Source organism: Panthera uncia, assembly GCF_023721935.1.
Source record: "Panthera uncia isolate 11264 chromosome C1 unlocalized genomic scaffold, Puncia_PCG_1.0 HiC_scaffold_4, whole genome shotgun sequence".
Classification (NCBI taxonomy): Eukaryota; Metazoa; Chordata; class Mammalia; order Carnivora; family Felidae; genus Panthera; species Panthera uncia.
The window spans coordinates 31818158-31836775 of NW_026057585.1; the positions used below are offsets into that span (position 1 = coordinate 31818158).

At 38.6% G+C, this 18618-nt stretch overlaps 1 long non-coding RNA gene across 2 annotated transcripts in view; it reads left to right on the forward strand.

Annotated features, from left to right (window-relative positions):
* The first annotated feature begins 7005 nt into the window (after window positions 1-7005).
* LOC125912436 (uncharacterized) overlaps window positions 7006-18618 on the forward strand; it is a 147527-nt gene continuing 135914 nt past the window's right edge. For both annotated transcript variants that reach the window (XR_007454740.1, XR_007454741.1), the window contains exon 1: window positions 7006-7488. This is a non-coding gene — a long non-coding RNA (uncharacterized LOC125912436). The remainder of the gene's footprint in view (window positions 7489-18618) is intronic.

An 18618-nucleotide genomic window follows, 5' to 3' on the forward strand; every position in this document is an offset into this window, starting at 1 on the left:
ATCGCAATCCAATTCAACAAGCATCAGCTACCATTTTTAATCAGCCTATAATTATGCATCATATAGGGAAAAGAGGGTTATCAAAGGAAAAGACAAGGTTTATAAGTCCTCAAATGTAAGGAACCAGTTACCTACATGAAATAATCAGAATATAACACAAGACTAGGAATAATTGTGTCAACACACACGTACTGTTCATGATTGATGATAGATATTGTTCTTTATTATGTGTCCTATAGAGAACACAATGTAGGCTATCTGGGCAACTCGAAAATAATGCAAGTTAGGACATTAAGGAGGAAGTGAGATGGCTAGACCTCACATTTTAGAGTCTAGAAATGTGGAAATGAGGAAATCATCTGTTCCAGGCAAGAGGAAAACAACTTGAGGAGCAACTTGGGAAAGAATTGTGGGTTCGGAGGACAGTTCTATTATGTTAAGCTTTAAATTGGCTGAACAACACAAGTCATTCTAGAAGCATGTACTTTTTCAGATATTTGTTCTTGGCATTGCCTCCCTTGTTTTCTCCGCCTCCATATTTTTCATAGAGCAAATGCTTTGTCATACATATTCTTCCTCTTCATGGGATTCATGTTGCTCATTCCATTGCTCCTGTTTGCTTGGTCACAGCTGTCCGCGAGAATCTTTCTTCTCCCAAGTGGTCTAAGCGAGGCTCGTAGCAAATAATGGGCAGCCCCAGGGTCAGCCCCAATGGGGCTTGCAAGCTTTTACCTTTGGACTAAAGCCATTTTTGCTACTAGTGAGACTTAGGAGAGTTTGTTTTTCTCCTTACGTTGCAGCTAAATTTCCACTGAAATAATAATAGCTCAAAAAACAAAAAAAGAAAATATCCTACCTTTTCATCTTTTCTCATTCCTTTCACTGCCAAATATGTTGGGAAAAATGAGAAGACATACACTGCTAAAACTCTCTCCCCACCCACAACTCTGCTGAAACTACCTCCTCTGTAGTCCCAGGGGCCTAAAGAGACCCATCGCAAAGATTTGTATTTTCATTTACTTACCTTTGCCCTTGCCACCACCGTTGACACTTTAGCCAAGCCCTCTTAAAATGATTTTTCTTGGTTTCTAGTATGAAACACTCTTCTGACTTGCCTCCTACCTCCCCTGACTATTCTTCTGCCTTCTCTTGCTTCCCAATACAATTATTTTTGAAGATTCTATCATTATCTCTTTTTCTCACTTTGAATTCTATACCTAGATAACCTTATTTACCTTTAATGCTGTTTCTGTGCAGACAACCCTTAAATATATATCATATATTCATATATAATTTAAATTAATATGTATTACATAGTAAATATGTATATGTCATATGTTTACATATTCATATTTATATATTTAAATGGTATAGTTATAAAAAATAGAGATATCTACAAATAGATATAGATCGATAGATATTTCCACCTGACTTATCCAAAGGGACTATAACCCAGCATTTCCAATGCTTGCTGAAATTGCCATTTAAATAGTCCTGCAAATATCACTTTAAATTCAGCGTGTCCAAAGCCAGAACTCCTAGCTCCCTTCTCGGGTCTCCTCCTCTTTACTCGGTATCCATCACTGGAAGTCACATGCTAGAGCTGGCTCTTACCAGCTTATGAGGGCTCACTGTGTGCACCTGTTCTCAACTCCATGTTGGCCATGGTGGGAGCATTTACACCACAGAATGGCAAATGCTACAAATTGCAGATTCGTTTTATTTTCCTCTTCTCTCTCTTCCTTCTTCCTTCCTTCCTTCCATTTTTCTTTCTTTCTTCCTCTCTCTCTTTCTCTCTCACTCTCTCTTTCTGAGAACATTTTCTGGCACACCACTCATTATTGTCATACCACTCTCTCAGTCACCCAAGCTTGACACTTGGGGGTAATGTTGGAGTATATTCTTTTCCTCGTTTCTTTTCCTCATACCCTGAAGCCATTCAACTATCAAGTCCTCTAATGCTTAGGTCACTCCAGACTTTATTATTTTTTATGTCTCCTGACCAATTTCTTGCCAGACTTTTCTCCCTTATCTCTAACCAACTTAGCAAAATGCTGCTAAGTTAATCTTATGAAGGAACAGCTGTGATCATAGTTAAAATTTGCCAGTGATGTTCTTTGCATACCAAAGTTGAGTCATTAATTTTCAGTCAAGCTCAGCCACAATCTGGCCCTCAGTCCCTCTCCAGCCTGTCACATCTCAGGATTCTGACTCCTAGTTTGTGCCTAGATCTTAAGTATTTGGGAAGCCCTGGATGATGAAATTGTCTAACTGACCAAATGAGGGAGACTTGTTGACTCTGTGCCTATTTTGTTCCTCCTGAATTCCCCCTTTGCCATTTCCACACACCTAAATCTTACCTATATGTCAAGGTTCATCCCAATGCTCGCTTTTTCATTAGAAATTATCTTTTTCCATTATCTGAGGACCCAACCTCTGAGCATTTTACTTTTGTAATCACATTATCATTAACATTCTTCACCTTTTATTAAGTGAATATACTACATTCTATTTTTTTAAGTGGGCATGACCATGGTGAGCTTTTTCTTAACTCTAATAGCATATAACCAAAATGTTTTGAATACATTGTTATGACTGAGCACACCTAGGACTTATGTAACATATTTTCTCTCAAAAATTATCTCATACTTTCTCATTTTTTACAAAATTATAATGCAGGAAGAAATTAGAAATTGATCTCATTTGTAATATTACTCATTTGGAAATTGAGGACTACCACTAAGATGGATTTATGCCCAAGACTGCAGATTTCTTACCTCTCCAACATTATTTCTTACCACGCACACCCTTTAAATTCTAGGCAGAGCTGATATGTTTGGATGATGGCTTGGTTCATACCATCTTCCTTGGAGGTGAAAGGAAGGATATTAAGGACTTTAAGGAAATACTATACTGGACTCTAAGCTCTGTGGCGACAGAGACCCAGTCTGTTTTATTCTCCAGAATAACACCAGTACCCAGTTTGGCTCAACATTATTCTGTTAAATTAATGAACCCCACTGCCTGTGTTGTTTCAACACTATAAGTAGAAGGATGAATACCACTCCTAGTATTATCTCGCAAAAGTTTATTTTGCAAAGTCTTTTTTTTTCAAGCTACAAAATCACTGTGTTGTAGATTAAGGACTTTCCCCCCAAGGGTTTTATTGGTTTATTTATTTACAGAGTTTGACTATAGCTTGGCAGATAGCATCAGTAACTGAGCACAGAGGAAGAGTAATCGGGCACTGTTTTAAAATTTACTGATGACCTCCTACAGCAGTAATACTTTAACATAGGCAGTGTGAATAACATCTCTAAAAATTTTTTACCCTTACTTATCTATTAGTTGATGGCTGACATCCTTAAGTTCATAAGGTTCTAGTTAATGATCATTGAGCATATTTATCTTGTTCTAAATACATTTACCTTGCTCTAATTCTGGAGTTTAGGTTTTGTTTGTTTGCTTTTGTTTTGTTTGTTTATTTCTTAACAGTAGACGGTGAGGTTTCCCCTTTGTTTTCCTCTCTGATCTGGAAGTGGCTCCACTAGCAAAAGCGAAATAGCTCTTCAAAATGTGTGTACACAGACTGGTTGACAATACAAATTGGTAAACCATATGAGTAGATATTGCCATCTAAAGAATATCACCATAGGCCAAGATCCAAAATGACAAAAAGGAATTTCTGAAACTGTTGAAGGTAATAGATAACTTGCCAGGCCTAACCAGAATTGGTGAACCAGCTATTAATATTCTCTCCATATATACTAGTACATATTATTTGGCTTACCTATATCCTTCTCTCAATACAGCCTATGATTTTATAATATTAATATATTACCTGCAGTTCATTGTTTTAATTTTTGTTATATTACAGCCCCATAGCAATATTTATGATGAAAGCTCTAGTCTACTAAACATACCTCCCCCATGGAAAGTTTTAATGTTTTTTATGCCTCTTGTGTAGCTAACAATTATTGGATTATGGCTTATGGAAGCTTGTTTCAAAGTGTAGATTCCATAAACATTTTTTTTGTATTTAGTGTTAAAATGAAATAGTAAGGCCCATTAACCCATCTGACAACCTATTTCAAGATATCATGATTCTGAAATATGAATTTAAAAAGAAAGAGCATTATCTTAGCCTAGTCCCTTCCATTTCTGTCTCTGGGTAATATTTTCCCAGATTAGTTTGGTTGGTAGACTGTTGTTTAAACCAGTCAATGCAAATTAGCCTTGTAATTTCCTTTGTAATAAAAGTCTCTCGCTTACCTAATCTGTAGTTTAGTATTCACACTGTTGCTTTGTGTTTCTGTTAAAGACAGAGGAGTTAGAAGAATGGTAAATATAATCCATTATCATCTACTTCAGATATGAGTTTTAAATTATTTTTTTTTAGTTTAACATAAATTTTATAAGATGTTGGCTGTCATCTTTAAAATAGCTACACTCTACATTTACTTTAACAAATTTCTTGGAAAATAGTAAGTAATTGAAACTTCCAACACATATCATGGTAGGAAAGGTACTTTTTTAGTTATAGTAGAACCATGGCCAATGACCAAACACTAGCTAATGTTCATACTATCAATATAGGAAAAACATGTAAATCTATAAGTAATATGAATTGTATTTTCATTGCAAGGAAAATGATTATAAATTAAATAAGTCCTTTGGCCTTCTTAATGATGATTAATAATAATAGCCAATAATAATAGACACCATTTATTGAGTGCTACCCATCTGCTAAATTCTTAACATAAATTAACACTAATCCTCACAATGACCCTGAATATATCTTATTCCTATATTGCAGGTGAGGAAGTCAAAGGGAAGAAAGGCTATGTAACTTGCTCAATGCCTCATGTTGGATAATTACAGAGTTGGAACATTGAGCCCTGTCTTTCTGGTTTCAGTGTCCATCCTCTTTGAATATCTTGCCCCCCACCTCTAATCCCTATCCATATAGCCATCTCCCACAATTTGGAAAATGTAAACTTCTTAATGAGTTTATAGGCTCCGTGGCTGACTGGTAAATAAGTCTTTTTCTTACAGATATTTATAAACAGGACCCCAAGTACCCATTTTTATGGGCTTTATTTCAGTCTCCCATGTTGCATCAAAGTATACCTTGACCTCTGACCCACCCCTCAAATTTCATAGTGAATACTGATGACCTTTTCCTCAGCTGGCCAGCTGTTTATATCTCTACCTGGGTTTGGAGAGGCAAATCCAGCCCCGAGCTCCTCTGGCCAAGCAGGAAGCTTGTCTCACTCATTCTTATCTGTACCATCTCTCACAATGCCTGGCACTAGATGAATGGGTGTTTTGTAGCTAATTGTTTCCCTACATAGACCTAGAGCTCCTGGAATATCAGGACCACATCTAAGGGTTTGAATGTGTCTGCCTTAGGGCCTAGAGGCCAGAGCCCAAACCCAGGTGGAAAAATGTAATGAAGGAGTGAGTTAATCACTCAATCAACTGAACTGCGTAGCAGAATCACAACCCCCCTCCCCAAAATAGAAGGAGCATTGTAAACAAATTGGCAAAATGTCTTGCCACCAACTGTTTTTTATGGGGTATTTTGGATAATGATAAATTAATACCAATAATAATAATTAGAGCTCTCACTGCCAGAAACTGTGCCAGATTCTTTACATATAAGTATTATCTCATTTATTTCTTAGGAAAAAATAGATAACAACTTTCTGTTTTAGAGGTGAGGAATTTGAAATTCAGAGAAGTCACTGCTATGAAGTACCAAGCCACAATCTCAAGATAGGTTTGTCTTCCTTTAGTTCATGCTTTTCCATGGTACCGAGTCTGGAATTTGTCCAGGAAAATAGAGGTTCCTACATCTTATAAAATACAACTGATTGTTTCACATACTTTGTGTAATTATAGACTTACAGCAGTTCAATGAGTTTCTATAAACTCTATATTTAAAAATAGACTCTGCACCAAGTATATTGTTATTTCATGAAATTATTAAGCATACATCCAAGAATTGGAAGCCAAATAAGGTAAACACTGGCCACACTGATATTTTTAGGTCTGTTTTACGGAGGGGTAGGGGTGTGTGTGTGTGTGTGTGTGTGTGTGCGTGTGTGTGTGTGGTGTTAGCCACAATACTAAGAGAATTCAATTCTGGCGATGGGTGATTATTTCTCATTTACCTCCAGGGTCAACACAGGAAGAAAGTCCTCAAAAAACATCATTTATATCATAAGGTAGCTTATGCCCTATGTGATGAAAGACAAGCTGGAAAACATTTGAAATATCATAGGCAGGCATCAGTTTGAGGTGATCTGTAGTAGACCTACATGTACCCTTAAGTTGCTGTTATCCAAATAAAAGATGGATATAAAAAGGAAGGATAAAATACTAAGCAAATAGCTTGTTCTTTACCCAAGTTCACCCTAGAAGATGTCTCCTCTCTGGTTCTCCTTCTTATTTTAACCTCCTAATTTAGTTTGTGTTTATTTAATTATTTATCCATTTCAGAAAGAAATTTACCAGTAAAATGACTAATTTTTAAAAAGAAACCAAATATATTTCAGAGGCTCTGCCAATGTGTAATGTCTTCTAACGCTGGCCAAAAATAGCAGTACACTAATTTTGAAATAACTGTTTTCTCTGTAGAATTTTCAATGTTATTCTCATTTGCCCTCCTTTCTTGAATCCCCCACCTCCAAACTCCCACCCCGGAAAAAAGAAAAACAGATTACAGTAAATTTTGGCAAGGAGTTCTATTTGCATCATTTTCTTCGAAGTCACGTGCTTTGGATTTCCTCTTGTTTATGATATATTAAAATGCCTTCCAGATGTTTTTAATTATGAAAAAAAAAAGTTTTCAAGAAAGCAGAGTAATCCAAATAAAGTTTCCTCTTTTTTTAATGGCCAATAAATTAGTATATTCCAGCTTATCAAACTGCCCCATAATTCTGAGGGTGACCTCTTTAAAGAAGGTCAGGCATTGAGTGAGACAGCTACATTCAGGCAGAGGCCAGGTTTCACCAAGAACACTTTCAGTTCCTGTTTCCAATTGAGGCTGCTCCCTGCCTGGGGCCTAGCCTCATGTACAAGCCCATTGGCTAGAATTGCTTAAATGTCCCACACAAATATAAACACCTCTACAGTGTTGGGAAGATGAAAGGAATATCTTATTGATATTGTATATGCTAACGTTTGGATGTGGGACAGGAAAGACAGCATTTAACTGCTGGTATGCAATGCTGAAGCTGGGCTGCATGAAGAGATTTTCATTTACTGATGTTGGATACGTGCCCAGACTGCCATAGTAGAATTCAGGGAGAAACACAGAAAGGAGGAGAACCACAGAATGGTTTTCGCGAACATCCATATGGGGCAGAAGAATAAATACATACGAAGACCGTGTCTCCAAAAATGAAAGAACTGGCCACTGGGGGACAATTGTGAGCACCCCTCCCCAAGTCTCAACTTAGCCCTCTTCGTTTGTACTCGAAGGTAACTGTCTGTTCATCCTAATTTTGATTCAGAGCATGAGTAAGACTATAATGTGGCTGAAAGAGAAAGACAGTCAGGACAGGGCAGGAAGAAACCTTAGCCCGCTTCGCCTGTTGTTGTTTTAAGCTTAGCAAGGAGAATAAATGTGTTTTTCTTTTACTAATGTTACCAAAAGAGAAAGAGCTTTGTGGATTATAGACATTGGTAGCTTTTTAAAATGTATCTGCCGAACATCTGTCGTGTGGGACAGACCAGGAACCTTTTAGGAAGTGCAGATTTTGTGACTCACAATGTGAATTCAAATTTAAATGGGACATTCATTGGCCTCACTTAATGGAGCATTTTCTGATAATTAACTCTCTCATCTCTCTACCCCACCCCATCTCTCTGTAACTTTAAGCATACTTGCCACATAAGAGTAAGTGTGTTAATGATGATAGTTTTGGAGAGATAGTTCATCAAAATAGATGTCTGCCAGGAAGTGGTGCTTGACAAAATTTTAAATAAAGCAAGGCAGTATGACACATAGAAACTAGTCACTCAATCTTTATTTACTGCATTCCAACAATATACAAAGAAGAAATGGAATCCTGTAGAAGGGAGAAATTTAAAAGTTTCACTAATTAAGAGTAGATGGGGCAACAGTGGAAAGTTACAGGGTATTCTGGAGACTTCCAGTTCAGAGATTAAGGGGATTGGAATTTAGAGGAATTGATAGGTACCTTGAGGAGAGAAAAGGAAGATCACCAATGGGACAAGGGCAGTTACCTGGTATAGGCGTTCGGAACTTTGAATTTTGCAAGCAAGCATGTAATAAATACCAGATGGGGTCAAAATACTATTCGTTTCTGAAGTCAATGTGTACCTTATGGAAATGGGCAGAAGTCACCAGAACAAATGAACATAGTGGGGGTATCTATAAATAGCAGTGTCATGTGCAGTGATAACCGGGCGCAAGAACGGAATTAGATTAAAGAAAGCATCACTCGTGGCCATTCATGAAGACCACTTGATGCAATTTGAATTAAAAATTTGGAAGAGTCTCTGGGAAAGTGTTACACCCGGGAGAAGAGCGGTCAACAAATGAATCAAGTGAAATAGGGCCAGTCTTACCAAATTGATGAGACTTTTATCAACCTAATGAACAGAGGTAAAGAAACACAGATTGAGTGGTTTGACAGCCTAGTTTAGGAAACATTTGTTTCTCCCTTACTATGTGTTAGGCAGAATTCTGAGTACTCTTGAAACAAAGATTGCCAGTAACACTGAAGTAAGAATTCCCTTGGCTGCTCCAGCCAGAAGATGCACCTGCTGATACGGTTTCAACCAAAGGACATCTCCCTTAGCTGAAGGAAGCCCACTGTAATCATTCAAGCTTTCATCTTTAGGAGGAAAGCAAGTAGGACAGTGAGGGAAAGAAAAACAATTCCTGTCTCTTTCTCCTATCAATCAGAGCTGTAATCCACAGAGAGGGAAGTGTCCCGGGCGTATCACTCTCATATTCAAATAGTATTGCCCACATTCCCCCGATAGTCCTCTCCCTAAGAGTTTATTGTTTGGTATTCCAAGTATCACTTGCTCAGAAATAACCTGAATGCAATCCCAGGACCCCTCCTCCTTCTCTCTCTTCCTCCCCACCTTGCTCTCTCCATTCTAGGTATACTGGCTTTCTTGCCACTCACACTAAGCATACTCCCAACTCAGGTTGCTATCTTTGTGATTTTTTTTTTTAATCTGAATGTTATTACCCTAGATATCTGCATGGCTTCTGCAAAATGGGACTTGATCAAAGTGGCCTTCCTTGACCGTCTTCTGTAGAATAGCTCCACTTACCCACCACTACCTCCATCCCCTTTATCCTGCTTTATTTGTGTTCAGATTATTTATCATCACATAAACTATATAATTTGGGGGTTATTTCTTGCTTTTTGCCACTTGAATGTAAACTCCATGAAAGCAGGCCCTTTGTCTTTATTTCTTACTAGTCTCATAAAACTAGAATAGCAGCTGGCTTATAGTAGGTATTCAATACACATTTGTTCAATATAGGAATTAGTGTCCAAGGAAAAGCACAAAATGCACTTGGACACAGACAAAATATAGAGTGATTCTAGATGGAAGTGTCATGAAGGTCTTAGGAAAGATGATTGATGTGTATCTACTATGTACCCAGGTCACTGGTGGTAGTGGAGAGGAGAGGGAAAGGAAAAGGGACAGAGAGAGGGAGAGAGGGAGAGGAAGAGAGAGAAAGAGAGAGAGAGAGAAAGAGAGATTCTTATCCAGTAATATTCTTCAAAGGTTCTACAATGTCAAATCATAATGATATTTGAGAATAATTACTAGAAATAGTAAAGGCTTTGAAAACTAAAGTCATTATGAAAGATGACTTAAGGAAATGGTAATTTTCTCAGCCTAAAGAAAACAAAGCACAGAGGAGATAGGAGTAGGAGTCAGAGAATGGAACAATATAGCTGTCTTTAAATATTCCAGAGATATCCTCTGAAATAGTGAGTAGACTTATTTTCTATTGTTATTACAGAAAATTTTAGGAAGATATGGTAATTTTGTTTTAAAATTCTAATCATTAGAGCTGTCCCAAAGTGGAATAAAATCCATCAATGTATTAAATCAGAAATAATCTGAGAAGGCCATTGTAAACAAGACTCCTGTTTTAGATAAGAAGTTGTACCTGATGACTCATCGTTAAGTCTCTTTCAAACTAGTTTTCTACACATGTGCACGCACACATACACATAATCATTGGGTTTTAACTACAGATCATCTAGCTAGTTTCTAAAATAGAGGATACCCAGTTAAAGTTGAAGTTCAGATAAGCAATGAATTGTATTTTTTAATTATAAGCAGGTCTTATGCAATGTTAAGAGGAAACTTGTATCAGTATTTCCTTTGTTGTTTATCTGAAACTCAAATTTAACTGGACATCCTATATTTTATGTGGCAGTCTTATGCTTTATGGAACAATATAACAAAACAAAGGCATGTAAGTCTTCAGAATTCAGAATTTTCATAATTAATGTAATAAATATAAAGCGGGGGGGTTGCATGCCAGGATTTATTCAAACATCTATGGACATTATAGTTTTGGCACAGATTTGGGGGTATTGGTCTTAAAGCCATACTATCAGGAGAGATTTTTATCTCTTTTATTTCATTTTAATGTTTATTTATTTCTGAGACAGAGCATGAGTAGGGGAGGGGCAGAGAGAGGGAGACACAGAATCAGAAGCAGGCTCCAGTCTCTGAGCCATCAGCACAGAGCCAGATGCGGGGCTCGAACTCACGAACCGGGAGACCATGACCTGAGTGGAAGTCAGACACTCAACCGACTGAGCCACCCAGGCGCCCCTCTTTTATTTCATTTTAAATCATATTTGACTATATTATTTCACAGTTTTTGAGAATTCTAAAATGTATTTGCTTTAATGTTGATTTGGGGGTGGGGGGAGGTACCATACTACCTCTAGAATTTCACAGGGGACTTTGTCCTAAATGATTCACAGCATATCATGGTGGCAATTTGGCTTTCTTAGTATTTTCTTAACAATCTAATTTCCATTTAGGTTATTTGGCACACAGTCTTTAGTACAAATTATTAAGCATTAATGCTGACAAATGATTGGATTCACTTTTAATAGAATGTAATTTAAAAATTATAATTATATCAAAATTAAGATAACCACAGAATAGTTACCAAACAACTTACTAAAATTTTAGTTTGGATCAACAGAAGCATGGCTCAAATGACACTAACAGAAGGAGAGTATTTCTGTTTAGCAGCTGAAGAGAGGGGCAAAAAGCATAAAGGGCGAAAGCATAAAGCTTTGAAATTATAAAAATTCTTGGCAATTTTCTAAATCATAAATTCATTTTTAAACTATTTTGAGTTTTGTGCAAGTGAGGAGTGTCAATATTTTCAGTTGCACTATTTCCAGTCGACCACTTTCAATATTCATATGAAATGCCACGGCCTTGTATAAAAGTGTCTCTGACCTCAAAAGGCTTAGGCCTACTTTGGAAGGTAATATGAACAGACGTGAAGCAATTACAAGAAAATTTATTCAGTGTGCTACCAAGTTCTAAAACCAAAAGTTTAAAGAATAGAGAAGTCATGCGATGGAGCCATTGAGAAAGTTTCTCAGAGAAATGGGGGCCTAATGTGTGCCTTGCAGAGTGGGCTGGGAATGCATTCTTGGAGAGGCAGGTGAATATAAGGCCAAGGAAGAAGTGATATGCACGAAACTTTGGGCAAGAAACCAAGAATGAGGGTAGGAGAAGCCAGTGGTGACACAGAAAGCAAGGAAAAAGTAGAATACTTCTATTTGGAAGTCGTGGCCCATGTTCGTGAACAGGAAACAGAGCCCTATTGATCAGGACCTTAAAGGCCACACCACAGAATTTAGGCTCACTGTCACAGGCAATATGGAGCCATCATGTATGCCTGCCCAAGCAATGGTGATCATGAGAGTGGCATTTTTGGTGGTAGTCACTGTTCAGGCAGCTCAGCGAAACTGACTCAGAGCACTTCTATACTATCCAACCAAAACTCAGAGGACAGAAATTGACATTATCATTCTTTGAGTACTTGTTCAAGAAAAGTTGTTTGTTTATTTGCAGATTTCCAAGCTTGTAGGGTTCCTTCTACTCAAGAATGAAGACACACAAACTTTTCTGTGTGGTTGCAAATCAATATTTAGGTCTCTGAGAATTCCACGTAGGTTGGTGGTTTGGTGAGCAGAAGGTGCGAGAATAGCTTGATCCTGCCTCCTTGCCACAGGCAGATCCCCTACTGACAGCCACAGGGGTTTGGCCTATGTCTGGGCTCTCAGATGCTGCCATTAAGATTACTTTCTGAGCATTAATCTCTTTGAGACCAGGCACACTGTTCAAAGAGATGTCACTTCCATGCCTTTCTCCCCCAACCAAAGGGGAAGGCATTTTTGTGAGATATATTTTTGCCAGCTCGTCCATCAGAGAATATTTATTTGTTCATTAATTTCTTTTATGAACATTGTACAAGTTACACAGTACAGTACCTTCTGATCATTTATTGCCCAGATTTATGCTCCGTGACTTGATGGAAAGAAAGTGCAGCCCCAGCATGGAGCTCCCTCATTCTCTGTGTAAGCAGTTGTGCCACGATTTACAGGGCAAAGGCATTCTTTTTAGACACTGTAATTAGCACTTGTCTTATTTATACATCTTCCTTAACATGGTGTCCCCTTTAAAAATATTTTTATTTTAAAATGGCATGCAAGGAAATAGCTCAGCATGCGTTAGGGAAAAAAGAAGAAGAAACAGCAAACCACTGATAAATCCATCTGTTAAAAACCACAGTACACAAATTAAAAGAGTAAGTTAACGTTATATGTCTTAATCCCCTAGCGCCATTGTTCGTGCTTACTATTTCTTGCAGATTTTCAAAAGATATTTTTTCCAGTAGACCAACTCCTTTTAGTTCACACCCTGGAAATGCTTTGCTTGTTTTAAACAGGTCCATTATGCTCTCCAACACCCACATATTTACTAAAGTCCAGCTTTAGTAAAACTAGTTATCTGGTTTTCCTCTATTATTTATGTTGTCTTCTCCAACTCTCCTTTCAGACAATTCATAGTTACCCAAAGATGTATTAAATTCCTCAGCAAAGTTTGCCTACTAAATGCAAACCGTGATTCTGCCTCTAGCAGAGCAAGACACAGTAACTCAACAGTTCTAAGATTTCTTTCTTAATTCTTAAAGGTTTCCCTTCCTCCATCCCTTGTGAGATAGGTGAGGAAAGCAATTGCCCCCACTGCTTAATGCATCACAACTCAGAAACTCACTCCATCCTTGTAATTCTGAATCCCAGCCCAGCTGGCGGTTCCTGGATTTCAGACTCTGAATATGAGTTCAGCACTTTTAAATCAATCACTCTGAACAGTATTTCTGTCAAATGGAAACCTTTTCTTCTTTGGCAGAAAGGCTTTCCTGGTTTTGACTGCAGCCCTGGAGAACTGAACAGTCTCATAAATGAAACCAGGATGTCGGAGAAAAATTAAACTAGATATAATTTTCTAGCGTTGTCATTGGAAGAGTCCTGTTCCATTTACTGTTCAGGAAGACGAAGGCACCTCTGTACCCTGTATGATTTTTGAAATAGTTTCCCCATTCCAGGTTAATGGCGTGTTGCAGTTTGGCTAGCAGGGGGTTGCTTGAGTTAGGTGGAAATGGAGGAATGAAGTACTCCTTAGACTCGATTCCTCTAACTTAAAATTCTCCCTCCAATTATTAAAATGTTTTTAGAATTTAGTTACATCATAAATTTTGCTATTTATTGCTCTTAGAAGGTTATGTCCTCCTTTGTAAATCTTGTTGTTGGTGGGATTGACTGGGTAGTACAGAGGACTCTTGGCTTAGCCACACAGCGACTTCGGAAATAATGCTTCTTCCATTTTTCTCGGACGAGTTTAAATCTGAGGCCTTGAAAATAAAGAAATAGTGTTAAAGCCCTGAAAATGGTATAAGAGACCAACTCTTTTGGGGATTTAGATAATAATAACTCAACAAAATTCTTATAGTTTTTACTATGCACAGAGTAAACTCTTCTTGACTCTTTCCATGTACCCCCCGTTGAGTACCATATGTGATCCATTGTACGCAAACATCGAGGTAACGCAGAAACTAATGCTTCCTATATTCTCAGCTTCCTACTATGCTCTGTCTTTCATATATACCTGGGTCTCCCATCACCTAAAATAACCTAAAATATATACAGAAATATAGACTGTAAGATTTATTAAGAAAAGTCCATGGAGAGGTGCTGATTTCCTCTGCCAGATTGCACTGTAGGATATTTACAAATGCCATTTCCTGCTGTTTTTCATACAATGACTATTTCTCATATCTTAATTTCTTCAAAATGCTCCAAATATTTCATATAATCCCTTAGATACCTTGAAATGATTTTATCTCTAGACAGCCATTGATTTCTGGACACTCAACATGAGATTTTTAAGTTCTAAGATACACTGGGATTGGTAGTTATAGGTAAATATGAACAACGAGGAAGAAAGGTTTCAACATATATGAACATGACTACCAAATTTTATGGAAATAATTTTGCAATAAGTACATTCATTCATTCAATGTTTATCCAACACATATTTATTGAGTATTTACTATTATTGAATGCCAGGCCGTATGTTAGCTATTATAATTCAGAAGTAAGAGAAACAGATATGGTCCCTGACTTCATGAACTCTGGACATTGGGTTCTTTGAAACAGGAGGACCAAACTCTTGGATTCTTTAGAGAAACGTTGCTGGACTCAATTGCAATAGAATTCTGAAAGTTCAATTTAAATGTGCAGCAATAGGGGTGCCTGGGTGGCTCAGTCGGTTAAGTGTCTGACTTTGGCTTAGGTCATGATCTCACAGTTTATGGGTTTGAGCCCCACATCAGGCTCTGTGCTGATGGCTCAGAGCCTGGAACCTGCCTCAGATTCTGTGTCTCCCTCTCTCTCTGCCCCTGCCCCCCTTGTGCTCTGTCTCTCTCTCCTTCAAAAATAAACATTAAAATTTAAAAAAATAATAAATGTTCAGCAATATGTAAAAAGAACTAAGAAAAAGCCATATAAGAGGTATGTTTCAGGGCACCTGGGTGGTAAGTTGAGCGTCCAACTCTTGATTTCAGCTCAGATAATGATCCCAGAGTCATGGGATCGAGCCCCACATTGGGCTCCATGCAGGATGTGGAGCCTGCTTGGGAGCGTGCCTCTCTCTCTCTCTCTCTCTCTCTCTCTCTCTCTTTCTCTCTCTCGAAAAAACGAAACAAAACAAAAAGCAAACAAACAAACAAAAGAGATGTGTTTCAAATAGATGGCTAAGAAAATCATAGAGCGTTTGAGCTAAAAAGCACCTGAAAGATCTTATATCCCAGCCTCATTATTAACCCAAATGAAATTCTTGTTTGTGTTAACACAGTGGTTGATGACTGAGTTGAGTCCATAACACACATCTCTTGACATCCAGGAAAGCACCTAACCAACCAGTGCTCTTTGAATATTTGAATGATAAATTCAAATTCAAGTGTAATCATTGCACAATGAAATGTAGTGGGTTGAATTGTGTCACCACCCCGCAAATTCAAATGTTGAAATTCCACCCTCCAATATGTTAGAATGTGATCTTGTTTGGAAACAGAGTCATTGCTGATGTAATTCGCTAAATTAAGATGAAGTCATACTGGCATAGGGTGGACATCTCATCTAATATGGCTGGGGTCATTGTCAAAAGGAGAAACTTGGAAACTGACATGTACACTGGGAAGACGCCATGTAAAAATTGGTATTACGCTGTCACAAATCAGGGAACTACCAGGAAGCCAGAGGAGACGCTTGGAACAGATCTTCCCTCTTGCCTTTAGAGAGAGTGTGAAAACTGCAGACACCTTGATTTCAGACTTCTAGCCTCCAGAATGGTGAGGCAATAAATTTCTGTTGTTCGAGTCACATACTTTCTGACAATTCCTCACAGTAATCCTAGGAAACTAATATAGAAGCCAATTGTATTTTAGGCTTACTCAGTTTGCTTTTCATTCACATATTTATTGAACACCTACTACGTGCCAAGCACTGCACAAAACATCGGAGATACAAAGATGAATAAGACCCGATCCCTCTCTTCAAAATACACATGAATATTCCAAAGCATTAAATAGTGATGTTGTTGGGTTCCTCCCACCCCAATCTGGGATCCGCTTCCATCTATGTGGTTCTTTCCCAATAAATATGATGTATTCCCCCAATCAACGCTGGAAGACTAGATTCCACTTCTATCTTGGGCCTAGCCTCTTCCCTGGAAATATGTGAAACTTGCTTCCCAGACATAGTAACCCTCTCCAATCAGTGAGTCATGGACTGGGGGTGGGATTCGGGCCAGTGGCAATCCCTTAGCGTGCTATTAAACCAAGCATCTCTAATCCACCCACCAGAAGAGTGCGGGAAGGCCTGCACTGAGTCCCTGTCATGCTTTACCAAGCCCATAAAGTGAGTATTTAAAATTTTAAAGTTTTCAAATGAAATATACAAAAGTTGATTATTTAGCAGTTTATCAACATTACCCCCCTTGTGGCAAAGGGAGCAGACAATAAAATTGTTCAAAAGAGGATTCAAAACTACTTTCTGCCGTTTTACTGCAACTTTAAAGAGGTCTAAAAACAAGTCTCCCAGAAGGCCCCTGGCTGGCTTTCCTGCTTCCACCCCTGAGAGCATGTGTGCATTCCTACAGCTGATGCTGCTGGAGTCAATCCCTGTCCATTCCCACAGGGACCCCTCGGTCGCGCCTTCCAGGGCTGTGCCTGTGACAACCAGAAGCCAGAGCAAATTGCAGGAACTCTGGCCCACAGAACCAACAGTGAGACAAATCGTGACTTACATTGTTCCTACTTCATCATGACCTCTTGCCTTTCTCTATTTCCCAGTGACCGTCTGCCCCACATCCTTCTGTCTCCCCTGCCACAATAGTCGCTTCCATGCAAAGAATAGCAAGAATGAAATTAAAGGAATACAAAATTAGGCAAAGGTTATAATTGCCCTTCAGTAATTTCTCTTTATGGGGATGGTAGGATTACCATATATGCACTACAGGAAAGGAGGGAAACAAATCGTGTTTCTTCAAAGTTACAAGGAATGTGCAGCAGGCTATTTATGTTTCTAGAAATCCCACTGGTAGAGCCTGAAAGATGAACTTTTAAGTGAATTTATGATAGCCTAATTATCCATGGTTTTTAGTGCAGTTCCTATTTTTTTACTTGAGGCCAACTCTCTTTAAATCTTACCTTATCTAGAAAAATAAAATATATAGGCTCATAATGTCCAGAGCACCCCTTTTAAATGGCAGAGGATAAGCCAAAAGGTCTAGTACATACAGATCTCTTTAAGGCCTCTTGGCCCTTTTACATTTTTGTTTTATTGTCTCTTCTCAGCTGCAAGTGAACACAATGGGGGACCTTAATGTTCCTGCTGTGGATTTATACCGGACTTCCTGGAAGTAAGCCTCTGCCGGGGTGGGTACCATGCTCTCATGTCCACTGTCTAAGACAATGGGAGCAGGTACCATTGCACATATAGAGTGGGTGACCCAAGGTGAGATACAGAGAAAACCCAAGTTCCAGCAGATGGTTATGAGATCACAGAGAAGGAGAAAAAGTACAGGAACATATTATTAGAATTAGGTACTCAATCACTTAGTTGTTTACTCAAAAATATTTATTTATTGAGCTTCTAGTCTGTGTCGGGGACTGTGTTAACCTCCATGGATATGATGTTGTACAAATACTGACATGCCTACTATCCTCACAGAGCTCACAGTTTGATGACAGGGAGGCATCCATCAAATCATGATACAAATGAATTAAAAATACAAGTGTAAGTGCTGCAAACAATGTGAAGTGTTTTGCGGGCATAAAATGAGCCAGTTTTGCCTAGTCTGAGGTGGAGGGAGTGGGAGGAGGACGTCAGAGGAGCCTTGCCTGAAAAAGTAACCAATGAGCAAAGATTTAAAGAAACTTTGGGAATCAATTATACAGCGAAAGTTGGAGGTGGGGATTGGAATGGGGTAGAGAACATTCCAGGCAGCGTATGGAAAGAGATCACGCGTCCTTTGTGGAAGGAAGAAGGGCCCATTGAAGGAGCTTGAAGACCTGTGTACCTGAACACCTGGAGGGAAAGGTGTGAAATGAAGCTGGCATGGTTAGTAGGAGGCAGCCCGTCCATGCAGGGCTTGGCAGACCCTATTAAAGCTTTGGAAGTGATCCAAAGAGCAATGGAGAGCTATTGAAAGGCTTAAAGGAAGGAGAGTAACATGAGGAGAAAACAATTGTCCTGTGGATCAGGTGGAATTAGCTACAGCCTGTGAAAACTTCATGCTCCCCACCCCCGAACTCTACTCCCAGACCAGAGCCGCATCTGGAAACCCAAAGTAATCCCAGTTTACCAAGGGAGTTTTAAAGGCTCACGCTAATTTTCTTTTCTTGCACATTGACTGGAAATTTTCATATTCCCCAACAAAGGGGACAGCAAACTTTTACTTAAGATGTGGCCATTTGGACTGCACACCCAGTAAGATTAGCAA